Source organism: Rousettus aegyptiacus, unplaced genomic scaffold (genome assembly GCF_014176215.1).
Source record: "Rousettus aegyptiacus isolate mRouAeg1 unplaced genomic scaffold, mRouAeg1.p scaffold_m13_p_10, whole genome shotgun sequence".
Lineage (NCBI taxonomy): Eukaryota > Metazoa > Chordata > Mammalia > Chiroptera > Pteropodidae > Rousettus > Rousettus aegyptiacus.
Genome location: NW_023416285.1, coordinates 94,527,500 through 94,542,971, shown reverse-complemented (window position 1 = coordinate 94,542,971; position 15,472 = coordinate 94,527,500). Strand labels below are relative to the sequence as shown.

Genomic DNA, 15,472 nt, shown 5'->3' with positions numbered 1-15,472 from the left:
GAGAGATAAGGAAGGATGTGAAATATTGCCACATAATGCTTTATCATTCAAACTAACTCTGCTTCCCAGGGAAATGCTAAGATACACAGCAACTCCAGGCTCCTCCGATGAGGCTGCAGTATTCATTACCTTGGAGTTGTTCACAGGAGAGAGGAAGAGAGGAATGAGGGGAAAAACACCTGCCTGCCTATTCCCTTTCTCCTGTTTGTCCACTGGTCAGTGATCACACCGCAGGGAGCTGACCCCCTCCCCACCCACACCCCCAACACCACCACATTTATCTAGGTCACATCGCCAAACCATCAGCAACTTCTCAGGAAACCATACCCCATGCTCCACAATAGGGTGTTTTGTGAAGTTCAAAAAAGGCAAACTGGGGAAGAGAAGGTGCCAATCAACCAATCGAGAGAGAAGGAAGAGAAAGGTCAAGGATTCTGAGAAGACAAACAAGATTTATGTTAAATGCAATAATAATTCAAAGAACCTTATACATTTTGTTCTTGAGCTGAGCTCACTATTCTGTCCCTCTAGTCTGTCTATCAGTCCCCGGAGCAACATTGAACTGTTAAGTACCATAGCTTTACTATAGATCATATGTCTGGTAATTCCTAACAAATCTTACTTTTTTATGGGCCAATCTTTCACATACTTTTTAATCAATTTGTCAAGTTTCAGAAAAATAAAACTATGTAATATTAACTGGCATTATATCATAATTATAATTGAAAAGAACTATCATCTTTATGATACAGAATCTTTATATTCTTGCACATAATGTTTCAATTTTTTGTTTTTATCGTTAACATCTGGAATAATGTTAACAATAAAATAACAATAAAACCCATAAAGCTTTATGGGTTTTTGTTGTTATTGAAAAGGAAATTTCTTAAATTCCATTTTTAGATTGCTTGTGCTGATATATTAAGACACTATTGATTTGTGTATACTGATCTTTACCCAATGAGGATAAGCAATTCTTCCTTTCAAATTCTTTAGCCTTCTACTTTCCTTACTTTTTCCTTTAAATGCTGTTATCTAAGACCTATAGCACAATGTGGAATGAACATAGTTATAGAAATCATCTTTGGCATATTTCTGCATTTATTTGACTTCTAGTATTTCACAATTAAAGACGATTTTGATAGATATACTCTCTCAGAGTAAAGCAGTTACCTTTCATTATAGTGTATTTTCATGAGTTAATTATTAATTTTATAAAATTATCTTTCTGTATTTGTGTGTATGATCAAGTATTTCCCATTTGACCTGTTAAGGTGGTGAATTACATTAGGTGGTTTTCATATTTGAATGCATTTTTTAAAGAATTCTACATTTGCTGAATCAAGAAAAAATACTTTGCTAGATTCAGCTCTGGAAAAATATAATACCTTTAAATATTAACTACGTTCTTTCTGTTTATACCATCAGAACTCTTAAGTAAACAAACACCAATCCTCCTTATTTAATCCTGCCTGTTTCTTAACCACATTTTAATGTTTTCCATCTCTTTATATTTCTTTGATATTTTTCTCAGTATTTTGCTTATATCTTTCTCCAAGCTCACTAGCTTTTCCTTCAGGTATGTCTAATCTGATTTTTAAATAATCCATTCTTTTAAAACTTCGGTGTTTTTTGTTGTTGTTGTTGTTGTTTTTACTTCTTGAAGCTCTGTTCGGTTCTTTTTCATATATGACTGTCATTTATTTCTCATTCTTTCACTATGATTTCTATTCATTTTCAGAGCTCTCTAGAAAAATCAAAACTTTAAATCGTGTTAAGATGTAACATTTCATAAGATGCAAGTTGAGGGAATGAAGGTAAGAAAAAAATGAAAGTGAGGGGAGGAAAGATGTAAAGTATTTAAAATCTCTCACTTACTATGTCTACTCATTCTTCTCCCTGGTGGATGTTTTCCTTACGTGGTTTATAATTTTATTGTAAGCTATTCAATAGGGATTAATATATTTTTCTTTGGGAGTTCTGTGTACTCTAGGTTATTGATCTATTTTTCAGAATGATTTTGATTTATTCCTGTCAGGGCTGTGCACATGATATTGTTTCAAACTGGATATCGTGCTCACTACTGACTTGGAATTCCCATGCCACTGTAAATATCTTGAAGGTATTACAGTAGCTGCCCCCGTAGGCTAGAGATTTCAGCTCACTGCTTCTCTGGGCTAAGGGGAGGTGATTTCTAAGTTGCTTTTCATGGCCAGGTCAAACCTTTGAGGATTCTGACTTAATGAAGTGCTCATTTTCAATGATTCGTTTTTTAAGACCCCAAGGACTTTGTGGCAGCGCCCAGCCACCAGCTTCTTAAACTCCTATGTAAATCATACATTACTAAACTATTAAAGCATAATTCCATGTCCACATATTGTGTGAGTTCCTTCTTTCTTCTTATCTTTGTCTTTTCCTATTTATTGGCTATGTATTTAAACTCACCGTGGTCATAAATTATCCATCATTTCTCTATGTTTATAGACTAAAGCCCTAGTCTATTGTCCCACAACTTTTCTGGCAATTTTGATTTCCGTACTTGAGTTCACTGTGTCCCCATCATTTCTTAAACTTCCTGTCATTTGTAAATGTTTCTTTCATTATCTTATCCAAAATAGAGTATTTCTGACCAGTAAGGAGATACCAATCTTATAACTTTTAAAAGTAATATTTTTCATTGTCTAAAAGTAAGTTTCTTGAGACAGAGGACATTGTCTCATACTTCTATAACGTCCTCTCTTCTCATTGCAGTTAATATTTACTGTTTGGTTATAATAAAATAAACATTCTAGAAAAAAGGCAATCAGCTTTCTCTTAAGTGTCAGAGAATATCCTAGAACATTACATACATTATTAACTAACTCACACATGTAGAAGCCATGAGACTAGACATTTAAGATCTCCCTTCTGGAAAAACCTGGTGTAAGGAACTAGTTAGCTGACAGCCTTGAAATCCACCACAGTATTCACACTGAGATCAGGTTCTCCCACTGCAGTCAAGGCCCAGACAATGACTGAATGTGACAGTAATACTAGAGTGTGGCTCTGGGGCTCGCTGACCTGGCTGGGACCTTCTGAGTTACAGTGCAATCAGAGGCTCTTCTTACCTAATTCTCTCCCTGTCTACTCCCCCAGTATTCTCAGTTCTTAGCATGGTACCCTGAAATAATGCATACCCAATAAATACTTGTTAAATGCTTTAAATAAATAGGAAATTTTATAACCTTTGTAAAATATTTAAAAGCTTGACCAAAGAATGGAAATCAGTCTCTCTGTACTATTATAAGGTGATAATTATATTAGGTTGGGTATATTCTAAATTACTGTAACAATGGCATCTTAAAACATAGTCGATTAAACAAGATAGTTTATTTTTCCTTCATCAAAGGTAAAGGCTCCAGGACTAAAGGAACAGTCCTGCTATCTTAAATATATGGATTTAATTACAGAGTCAGAATAATTCCTTCAGTCCTTGATTTCTCTAGCCAGCAATAAGGAGAAAGGGGTATGGAAGAGTACACCCAATTGTTTTAATGTCAAGACACAGACATAGCATATATCATTTATTCTTCATTTGACTATAAGTTCATCAACTGGACATACCTTGCCGAAAGAGAGGCTAAGAAATATAGTACTCAGCTATATGGCCATGTATCAGTTAAGTCTCTTTTCCTGTGTAATTACAGGAGAATGGATGTGGGGGCAACCAGCATCTTCTGACAAAAACTGAATAAGAAACAATAGGTCCGATGCAAATTAGTAAACTATCTGTTACTTAATATGTTTAAGCAGAAACGTAATAACGATTTGCAAAGGATAATCTAAAATCAATTTTTCCCCCAGTGGGAGTTTCAAAGAGATGATTGTTAAACACTGCATTATATGATTTTATGTTTCTATTTTCATTCTTGTACCATATAAGATATATTATATATAGTAGGCATATAGATGACCTGGATCTTCCACACTGTAAACTCAGTGAGTGTTAAAGGACAGTGTCTATATTAAAATCTCTATGCCAACATTTAGAATAATATGAATGATAGGTAAATATATATATTTATTATATGAGTGAGTAGTAACTATTAAAATTTATTAACTTGAAGCTAAAATTACTAAGAAATATACCTCTGTTTCAACAACACTAAATCTAGATTGATGCTTAACACCTAAAATGATCAGATTTTGTATTGCAAAATATTTTACTACATCTGCAAAAGGTAGCATGTAAACATAAAATATATATGTGTGTTTAACGTGTTTTTGGCATTTCTCAAAAGCTTATATCAGTTCTTTTTCTCCTGAAGACATTAAAATAATGAATTGTTTTTTCAAGTATAAAATGACTGTAAACTCTTATACACTAATATCTCTCACTTAAACTGAATCTTTGTTCAGCTTATAAATTCAAACAATTATAATTTAAATTAAAAGTGATCCCAAAGTAAATAACTTAAAATAATGTCAGTGTTTCTAGAGGAGAATATTTCAACCTTCTCTGTATATCTCAGATTTTGATAATTAAGATTCTACCCACTTCTAAGACTTACACTGAGGCTTGGATAGCAGAAGATAAATATTTCCAATTGCATATTCTCTTCCTTTCCCCTCTCTTCCCCTCTCCCTCTCCCTCTCTCCTCTCTCTCCCTCTTATCTTTCCCTTCCCCTTTCTCCATCTCTGTCTCTATCTCTCACACACAAATACAAAACACAAAACACAAAACACACGCATACGTACATACACGTCTCCTCTCTTTCTCCCTTCCTCCCCACCAAAACCACTTTCATTTATCCTATTTGTATACTCTGGAATGTTAACCAATATCTTATTTTATTCCTCAAGCCTGAATTATTCAAGTACACTCTATCCTTGAATGTAGCAGTAACAGGATACGTGAGCTATAGAAGCCACATAGAGAAATAAGGAAAAGATCGAATAGAGGTAAAAGAAAATGACATATTTTTTCTATATTTAATAACAGGTTAGAAATATCCAGAGACAGTGTTCTTGGTAAATTTTTTCTTCTTTTTATACCTATTTCTATTTCTCATTTGCTTTGATCAGGTTTTTAAAGAATAATTTGTCAAGAACATATGTACCATACACTAATATATTATGTGGTATTATTATAGCGCTATAACTCACTCATATGTTCTGTTATTCCAGTGATAGATGAAAACCGACTTCACTCTCTGATATTTATTGAAAAACACATTCTCAACACAAGTGATAATATCATAGACTCAGATATATCCCGAAGCAGTAATTCTGGTCTTTACAGCAGAGTCTATTTAAGATTTTTAAATGGCTTGTCTCTTCCAGAAGAATAGAATATGTTGTACTTATATATGATTGAAATTGAATAGTTATTCCAGAGGTCCCTTGTGAAAAGCTTGGGGCTTACTTTGATGTCAGTAACATTTTAAGAAGGAGATGAAATTAGAGAGTAGAACATATCATTCAGTGATAGACTGAGAGGCTACCTATGGCCTAGTGAGTAGAGAAATTGGTTATGTCATTTCATGTGCACCACTGATGCCCTAAGTCACCGTTCAAAGAGCCCCTATTTTTCACCATACTAACTTGACTGCTACCCTTATTTAATATTGCCCCATCAAGACCAACACTTTACTTTTGTCAGATTTGACCCATTAGTTTGATAATTCCCCAATATATCAGCTGCAGAGTCACATATATCAGCAAGATTTGTTCTCAGATATAATCTGCAAGAATGTTTTGTGTCTAAAAGCAACATCTTGCTGCCCAACCTTATGCTTTTGTGCCATATCTGTGAACTCTGCATAGACTTAGCACTACAGAACTGGCTCTATACAGCTGTCAAATAGCTCGTGTGACCTTAGCTAAATTATTTTAGTTTCCTGAGCTCTTTGCTTCTGTAAAGTGATGGAGTTAGACTAAAATGATCAATAAAATTTCTTCCGGCTGTTTCTTTCCTTAAAGGAAACCCCTGTACCAATGGCCATGAAAGAGGTTACATGTGGTAGAACTAAAATTGCAAATGAAATTGCAACTAAAATTCCCTAATGTTGCAGACATTTCTGGGGAATAAAAGAATTCCTCAGTAAGGATTGAAAACACATTCCTCTCTAATTTGCAATCCTACCGAAGTCTAGAATAATGATGGCATGTAGCATTGCATAGGAACAGCAAAGGCAGCCCTTCTCAGACTTAGCCTACAGTGGAGGGCAAGCCAAGCGCTCTTCTCTCTGGAATTCTCCAAGGCCAGTTTTCAACCCCATCCCATCCCTCCACTATAATTGTGATTAAAATGTCCTACTCATATATTCCCAAACAACCTATCACTTGATCTTAGCATCAGTTACACTGCATTATGTTTTCCTATCTTTTATTGTGGTAAAATAAATACAATTTACCACCTTAGCAGTTTTAAAGTATACAGTTCAGTGATATTAAATATATTCGTAGTGTGCAGTCATCACCACCATCCATCTCCAGAACTTGTTTTATCTTGTAAAGCTGAAACTCTGTACCCACGAATCAATAACTTCCCATTCCCTCTTCCCCCAGCCCTTGACGATAACCATTCTGCTTTCTATCTCTGTGAATTTGACTACTGTAAGTACCTTATATCAATGGAGTCCATGTTGTAGCATATTACAGAATTTCCTTCTTAAGGCTTAATAATATTCCACTGTATCCTTATACCACATTTTGCTAATCTATTCATCTATCAGAGGACAATTGATTGCTTCTACATTTTAGCTATTGTTAATAATCCCATTAAGAATATGAATGTGAAAATATCTCTTTGAGACCCTGCTTTCAGTCATTTCAGATGTATACCCAGAAGTTGAATTACTGAATCGTATAGTAATGCTGTTAGGAACCTCCATACCATTTTCTATAGTGGCTGCACCATTTTACATTTCCACCAACAGTACACAAAGGATCCAATTTTTCCACATCCTCGTCAATACTGGTTATATTCTGTCTTTTGATAGTAGCCATTCTAATGGATGTGAGGTGGTATGTCATAATAGTTTTGATTTACATTTCCCTAATTAGTGAGGCTGAGCATTTTTTTTATGTGTGTATTGGCCATTTATATATCTTCTTTGGGGAAATGTCTGTTCAGGTTCTTTAACTTTTTTGAATTGGATTGTTTGTTTTTTTGAACTTTAGGAGTTCTCTCTCTTTTATGTATTAGTCTTTTATATTATTTACAAATATTTTCTCTTATTTTGTGGGTTGCCTTATTCTGTTGATGTTGTTTTTTGATGCATGTTTTTAAAAACTTTTCATGAAGTATAATTTGTCTCTTTTTTTTTTTCTTCTGTTGCCTGTGGCTTTGGTATCAGAGTGATACTGGCCTCACAAAGTGAATTTGGAAGTATTCTCTCTTATTCTTTTTTTTTTTTGTAAGAGTTTAAGAAGGAATGACATTATTCTTTTTTAAATATTTATCAGAATTCAATTGATATGTTCATGCTTCCTATTTTCTTTCGATTCAGTCTCGGTAAATTGTATGCTTCTAGAAATGTATTTGTTTCTTCTAGATTGTCCAATTTGGGTCATATAATTTATCATTAAGGAAGATACGTATGTCACCAACTTCAGGGGGTATATAGCTGGCTTTAATTTAGATAACTGCTGCTCTCATTAGTATGAGTAGCAGGGATTCCTTCAGTGGGTGTTGAGGGGTTAAAGACATCCTGAAATATGTCTGGTTCCATATTATATTGTTTTTGTTTTGTTTTCTTCAAAGGAATCTAAAGATGGGCTACATTTCAGAAATCCCAATTGAAAAATTTCCAGCCAGTATTCAGCATCATGAAGCCTGAAGCAAACTGAGTTACAGGGCAATTTGGAAAGGTAATTCCGGGAAAGGCAATCCTAGACTGGCAGGATAGAATCAATGAAAGCCTGGTACTGAATTGCCATTTATAAAGCACAACTATTTAAGAGAACACTGGTAATAAGAGACAGTTTCAACAGGATGCATATCTCAAAATCTTGGAAAGTAAGAATTAAAGAGATTTGCAGTTTATTTAGAAAGCCTCAAACTGGAAGAAGGCCAGGAGGCGTTGCAGGCAGATCCTTCATGCCTGCTATCTCCAGACAATCTAGCACTTTACGTGTATTGGGTGTTTGATTTATTTGATGCCTGAACTGCTCTACAACACTTCTGTATTTTTTATCCTTTGTCAATTAATTTGTTTCATAATTAATAAAACTGAGGGACAGAAGGGGAATTACAAAATGTCCCAAGTCAACTTGTGTGAGAACGAGATCAAAATTCTGTGTACCTTTCCACTAGAGTACTTTATCCTATTAATTTTCCATGGGGCCAAGGGCAAAAATAAAAAATCCTTTCTGAATTATTTGCTTAGCAGTCAGACCTATGCTTGGAGTAGAAAATATATTATTTATAGTTTCTTGGAGTTAAGAAACGAGGTACTTATCTTTTGTTTCCGGTCAAGCAATTCATATTCCTGGGAGAATTCTAAAGTCAGATTCCATCTAAAATATTATTAACTTACAGGTTGGTTCTGAAAAATAAATTCTTAAGCAATTTGACTCAGAGCATGTTCTCTTAACAGAGTTCTGCCCCCTGACCAAAGGTGGTTACCTATTCAAATTCCAGCTGCCCACAAGCTAAAATGCATGCTCCCCTTTCTCTTGAGTCAGATTTTTGTTGTGCCATGTGTCACAAAAATTGGATATTTTATTCTCTAACAACTCGGGCCATTAAATAAAATTCTGAAAGTTTCTTTTTTCCTTTCTTACACAAATCCTTCCTTTTTGTTATTAGTTTTGTCGTTTTTCTCACATTAGCCTTTTTGTAGGCCCTCTTTCTTCCATCATGAAAATCAAAGAAAGAGTTTAGCTGGGCTTGTTTAGCTGAATTTCTCCATGCTGTGGAATGGTCCACATTGCATTTCCTTTTTCATTCTAACCCTACATGTGAAATACACAAATCTTTAACATTGTTTGTCAAAAATTAATCCACCTTGGAATTATTGAATATATTGGTGGAAAAAAATTATTAAAATTTAAGTGATAGCATGAATGATGTAAATAAATTCAAATTTATGGTTATGTTACATTTAGGAGCTATATAAATGTGTAACTAGTTTGAATTGGAAAGTAAAAATACTTCAACAATTTCTTCTTCAGTTACAAAGATCTTCCTATTTCCTTTTTGCGCTACATAATAAAACCCATGAAGCACAGTTTCTGTTCTCGTGTCTTTAAGTATATGCTGGCAATTTATTATCTTTTAACCATTAACCCTCATCTGTTTGAAATGGCTTAAGATCATGAAGCAGAAGATATGAGAGGTATCAGGTGTTGAAAATGGTCAGAAAAGTTTCTTCCTTTTAATATATTTATAAACCATCCTGAACTTTCTACAATAGTCATAAAAGACATTAACCTTAATCTCTGGGACTGACCTTTTTTATCCCAGCATCTAGTAAGTACCCATTCATGTAAGGAAGATTGGGTAGGGTATGTAAACATTCTCCATCTATTATGGCATAGAATAAGAGTAAGAAATCAATAGCAAAATGACCTTACCAGAAACATATGGAAACAGTAATCTTAACATAGAAACCATACCTTTTGCATTATAGTCAGGAACAAGACAAAGCTGCCTGTTTTCACCATGGTTACTATATATTACAAACTTACAAAATATTATAAAGCATAAAAATGAGATTTGTAAATGGTAATTTTAGAGTTAAAACTGGCATTTTTATGATTTTATACATATAGAAAATTTACTGTTAGACAAACTATTTTCAGTTCCATAAAGTGACTAGTTACAAGAACAATGTGAAATAAGCAACAGCTCTCTATATTCCAGAAAATTAATTAGACATATAATAGTTAAAAGCACATTATTCATTAACAATAATAGTTATAAAATAAGGATATCAAGACATGTATGCCTTTTATAAAAAACACATTTATTATGATTAGAGGGTATTGAAGAATATCTAAATAAATAGAAAGAGAATGCTCATGAAGTGGAAGACTTGATATTTAAAAGATTTTAATCTTTTCAAAATATTCTGGGAATATAATTCAATTCAAAATTTTTGAAAATAATTTTTCATGAATTTGAAAAGCTAACTTAAAAATTTGTATGGAATATTAAATGTAAAAACTAGCCAAGAAGATTTTGGGGGAAAACAAAAACAGTAAGACAATGCTTGCTTTATCAGATATGAAAATGTTTTATAAATCTATGTGAGATGTAAGTACGTAATATTTGTGCAGAAGTAGCTAAGTGTATCACTGGACCAAAAAAGGTAGTTCATAAGTAGATGCATACACATATATCCATATTTAAATGTATGTATTAATTTAGAATATGAAAATGGCATACAAATTAATAAAAAAGAGAGACCTAGTCAATAAAGGATATTAGACAATTGACCATTTGGCGTAAGATAAAGATCTCATTTTATGGGTTTTTTTCCAAAGAAAAATAAATTCCAGTTAGACCTAAATGTAAAAATAAAGAAGTAAAAACAAAGAAAAATGAAACTATCAAGTTATTGTAAATAAAATATGAGATATCCAGAAGATGGAATTCATAAGGAAATGATTGATACCTTTATTTTTGATTTTTAGTCATCCCTAATCAGATACATTTGATGGCATCAAAATATAAACATGTTTGTAACAAAATATGGCATAAATAAAATTAAAATACAAGTGACAACCTAGGAGAAAAAATTTACAGCGTATAAAACAGAGGTAAAATATTGCAAATATATAAATTAAATGTATATTGGCCAATTATATATAAAAGATATGTAAATTAATAAACATGTTAGCACAGCAGAAAATGTGGTAAATATATATAAAGACGAATAAAAGATAATAAAAATGTCAAAAAGAATTTTTAACTTAATAATCATGGAGGAAATGTAAGAACAATAAAAAGTATCAACTCACAAATAAATTAACATTTTTAAAAATAGAGAGTAAACAAAGTTTTGTGAAAATAAATCTACATTAGGGAATGTTATGAGCAGTTTTAAGGAGTGAAGTAGTTCTATACATAGAGACATGAAAAGATCACAAGGGCAAATCATTTAATCTAAAACCAGTCAGATTTAATATATTCTCGGTGAAATTTTTTTCTATTACATTATACTGGAACTATGAACAAAAAAATGCGGGGACTCAAAGGACAGATTTTAACTCTAGAGGACTACAGAAAATATGACCCAATAGCCCATTGCTATGAGTGAATATTTGACAGACAAAAAGTGGTGAATAAGATTTCTAGGAAGAGGCCATACGCTGAATCCAAATTCCTTATAATTGCATCCTTAATCTTCCCTGTCAGTCCCGCTAGCTCATCCATAATCAGTCCCCAAATACCATCCTCTCCCAGGTTATGCTCTTTAACGCTTTCTTGCCTTGTACCAGTCTATTCCCCTCTACTTAATATACTCCTCCATTCTCCCTCCATCGTCTCTTCCTAGTTATCTGGTTAATTCCCTCCTTTACACTTAGCTAAGGCCCCATTTTCTTCATAAAGCTTTTCTTGACCCCCATCCACTTAGCTTTCTTAGTTTCTCATGCTTCTTTTTACGTAGACTTTACTCTACTGTTTGAGATCTAGAATAAAAATTGACTAAAGAGATTAATTTTTTATAAAATCAATAAAATATTGTTAATAAAACAATTAAACTCAAAATGAAGCATGTGCATTGTTATGTGTTTCAATGAACAAAGTAGAAAGTGAAATATCAATGAAAGAACTTGAACAGTCTGTAAAACTCATGTTAATTATGCAAATGCTGTCATGTCGAAATTACTATAGGGACATTATTTACCACCTAACTTCCCACTTGAAGTAAGTCCACACAGGGTGCATTTCCTTGATAGATTTATGTACTAGTAAAGATTTTTTTTTTTTCTTTTTTATCTTCCTCTGGAAATCCTGGCAGACTGCTAATGTCGTCTCCTCTTGTTTTACTTACAATTGTTAAAATAATAATAATAATAATAATAATAATAATAATAATGAAATTTATAAGGTAAAACAAGGATTTGCAATGTCAAGCACAATTTTAAAAATACTGCTTTAGGCATGAGACTGTAAAATTGAGGATAAAAATGTCCCACAAATTTCAAACAAATGACAAGCAAATCAGCACTGATTTTTTTCTCTTGTTATCAAGACTGGGGGGGGGGGGTGGTGGGAATGAAATCTCTTGCTGAATTTAAGAAAGAAGAAAGGGAAGCAATATAATTTTGATCATCAGTGAAGAAAAATATTCATTATATATGACACTCTATCTAATATAATGATCATAGCATTATACTGCCACTTAATAAGAAATATTCTAAGTAAGCAAAGGGCTTCCAGAACCTGGGTGAACAGAGACAATGGGTGACAAGGCAAACAAAAAATCTTAATAGGAGAAATAAAAAGTAAATTTGAATATATTTGGAAAGAATTACTTATTCCAGGCATTATCAATCACTTTCAGTTACCTTATTCAATTTAATCTAAGTTGAGATTTAGGTTATTGAAACACAAATGTACTCTATGTGGACTAGTATCATTGTCATCAGTGAAGAGCTGGATAGATGTGATATCTAAACTCTTCAAATCTAATGAGTCCCTACTCATTCCCTTTTTGTAAGGAGTAGAATAAAGCTCAGATCCCCACCTCCCAGGAATTAGCCACTAATTGTGGAAGCATGACAATATTGTGCAGATGCAGGTGATTAATTGCTGCATACAAATCATATTTTGGGCCTGTGTTGGAAGTTCCTGTATACCCTTAGATGCCTCAATTAATACATCACTAACATGGAAACCTTTCAATCCAGACAGACAGGAAATTAACATGTTACTAAAGAAATTATATCCATGATTTAGTTAAAAACAAAACAAAACAAACTAACAATTCTAAAACAGTGGTTTGAGAGAGTTATATATTGATTTCTGTTGTTTAAGTGGATTCCAATGTACAAAATACTAACTCAACAAAGATCAATAATTCCTTTCACTTCACAGTGTGCCTTTAAAAACATCATTCAGCTCTTCTAGGATCGGATGTTTAATTCAGGACACGTTCCTAATAGTTGCTGCCTCGTTAAGAGGACACAATACAAGTTGGCAGAGTAAACAGGGGGAGAGTCTAACTAATGGTGACGTTTGTGAATTCCAAGATCTGTTCGTAAGGCTAATTCTGATAGTGAAGGAATAAGTGAAGATTATTCAAAGCTACATGTATAAGCTACATTTTATTTCACTCCCATGTTCCAAGCTATGTGAAAGTGCCAGCCCTTAATGTGAAATGGATTTGTCAATTTTAGTTTCAAATTTGGGGGAAAGCTAAAGTATCTTTAAGATGAAAGGGTTTTCTTTATTACTGGGCCATTAAAACACCAGAGAATTCAATAGTTCCTGCCTCACTAGTAGCTTCACTCACATTAAGAAATTGCTTATAACCCTACCTGTTTCTGGCCTCATCTGTCAAAGAAAAATGCCCATCTCCTAACTCATACTGTAGAACAAATTTAAATAAGGCTTTTTTCCATTAAGCCCTCCCCCTTAACCAAAGTCATTATGCAAATTAAACTTGTTAATAGAGAAGTTCTTTAATGTCACTAGTAATTATGTTTTTGCATTATCCGAAATACTTTAACTTTACAATATATTGAAATGTCATTCAATATTAACTGTGAAGTATAATTGAGAATGTTTATTGTCAGTAATTCAAGAAATACAATGAACCATCAGTTTTTAAAAATCGTCATAGTTTCACAAATATGAAAATACATGGTCCTTTTCTTTTTCTAACTGGTATCTTTCCTTAAAGAATTTATAAAGGACAATCTAATCAACTTTAAAGGAAATGTGTTTTATTTTTATGTACTCTACAATCTAAAAATTCTTGCAATTTTTCTCCTGCAAGGAAAGTTTAATGAGGCATATTTGCTTGTTTCCATGGTATTTCAAAGGAGGATTACTAGCTGAAGGCAAGCAAAAAGACAAAAAAAAAAAAAAAAAAAAAAAAGCCCTTGCAGCAAGAGACAAACTTTACTTTTCAAGTAATTTCCATAGGGTAGTAGTTACTCATTTATAATCTGTAAAACAATGCCAGTCAGTTCGAATGTTACTTAAAGATTAGTTTTTTTCTGGGGAAAAAAATGGTAACACGACTTTCATCTTATAACACAATCTGTCGTTACAAAGTGCAGAATATCCCAATTTAGTAACAGACCAAAATTCAGCTCTGTATAAACTGCTGCATACATAGGAAAACAAGGATAATGTCCAGGTTGCATTGTCTTTGATTTGATAACTAGCACACTAAGCTTTTTGTTGTTGTTGTTACAGAAATTGTGGGTACCGTGTTCTGTTAATTTTAAACCCAGACACTTGCAAATTCAATCACACTTGAGAGAGTTTTTCTAAGAGCAGTCAGCCAACATATATTATGCTACTAAGGCTTTCACTTCCAAAGTATGTATATATCGGTGGTTTGCTTTATAATTTTGTTTTGTACGTATTTTGATGAGGTCTGAAGTTTAAAATACAAAGCAGTTAGTTCAAAGATTTCTATAACCGTTCATGCAAGGATATTACAACATCACATTTATAACTTGTGATGATAAGTAAATATTATTCCATTAACGTCTCTAATCTCTTTTATTATTTCAAATTGAGTAGGTGAGAGGTCACGTGCAAGTGGGAGAGCAGGTCTTCAACCCAGATGTGTCTGACATCATAGGTCCTATTTTAGCATCTCTGAAAAATGAATACCTTGCCTGAGAAATGTTATGTTGGTGAAGGCAATTCAGTACACTGACAATGGATGAAATATCAACAAAACAAAAAAGTATGAATTATTAGAAAATGTCAATTTAATGAGACAATATGCTCTAGTAGAAAGAACCTTAAATTGATATTTAAAAGAGTTGATCTTTAATCCTGAATCTGCCATTTAGTAGAAATACAGTCTTGAGCCTCAGTCTCCTCATTTGTAAAATGATAATGGATTAAATGGATGGATTGGTTGCTGGATTGGTTGCTATCTAAAGTTCTTTTAAATTCAGGCTAATATAAATTATGGGGTGGGGGGTGGCCTTGGGAGTTCTCTCTCGGATCATTGGATAGCAGCTGTGAGCTCAAAGGTTAAGAAAGAAAAACAGCTCCTGAAAGAGTAGACTAAACAGAAAGTGGACTTTAATATCTCGGTCTTGTCTTTATATGCAGTCAGAACACTGCAAAGTCAAAAGGCGAGGAGCTGAAGACTGGCTGGCCAACCCCTCAGACCCTCTTTTTGTGAAAATGGCAGCTGCAACGTAAAGACTTCTGAAGAAGCCGGATTTCACTCGAGGTAATGTTGCCAGTAGCTGTGTTAAAACCAGACAAACAGGAGTTAAAGTATTAAAACAGATATTATTCAAGAACTACTGGAATAGGAGGAAAGAGATGTCAGTATA

General features: G+C 33.2%; 1 long non-coding RNA gene across 1 annotated transcript in view; it reads left to right on the top strand.

Annotated features, from left to right (window-relative positions):
* Positions 1 to 7,777: 7,777 nt before the first annotated feature.
* LOC107505966 overlaps positions 7,778 to 15,472 on the top strand; it is a 79,966-nt gene continuing 72,271 nt past the window's right edge. Inside the window, exons 1-2 of the long non-coding RNA XR_001595818.2 lie at positions 7,778 to 7,855; positions 15,243 to 15,366. This is a non-coding gene — a long non-coding RNA (uncharacterized LOC107505966). The remainder of the gene's footprint in view (positions 7,856 to 15,242; positions 15,367 to 15,472) is intronic.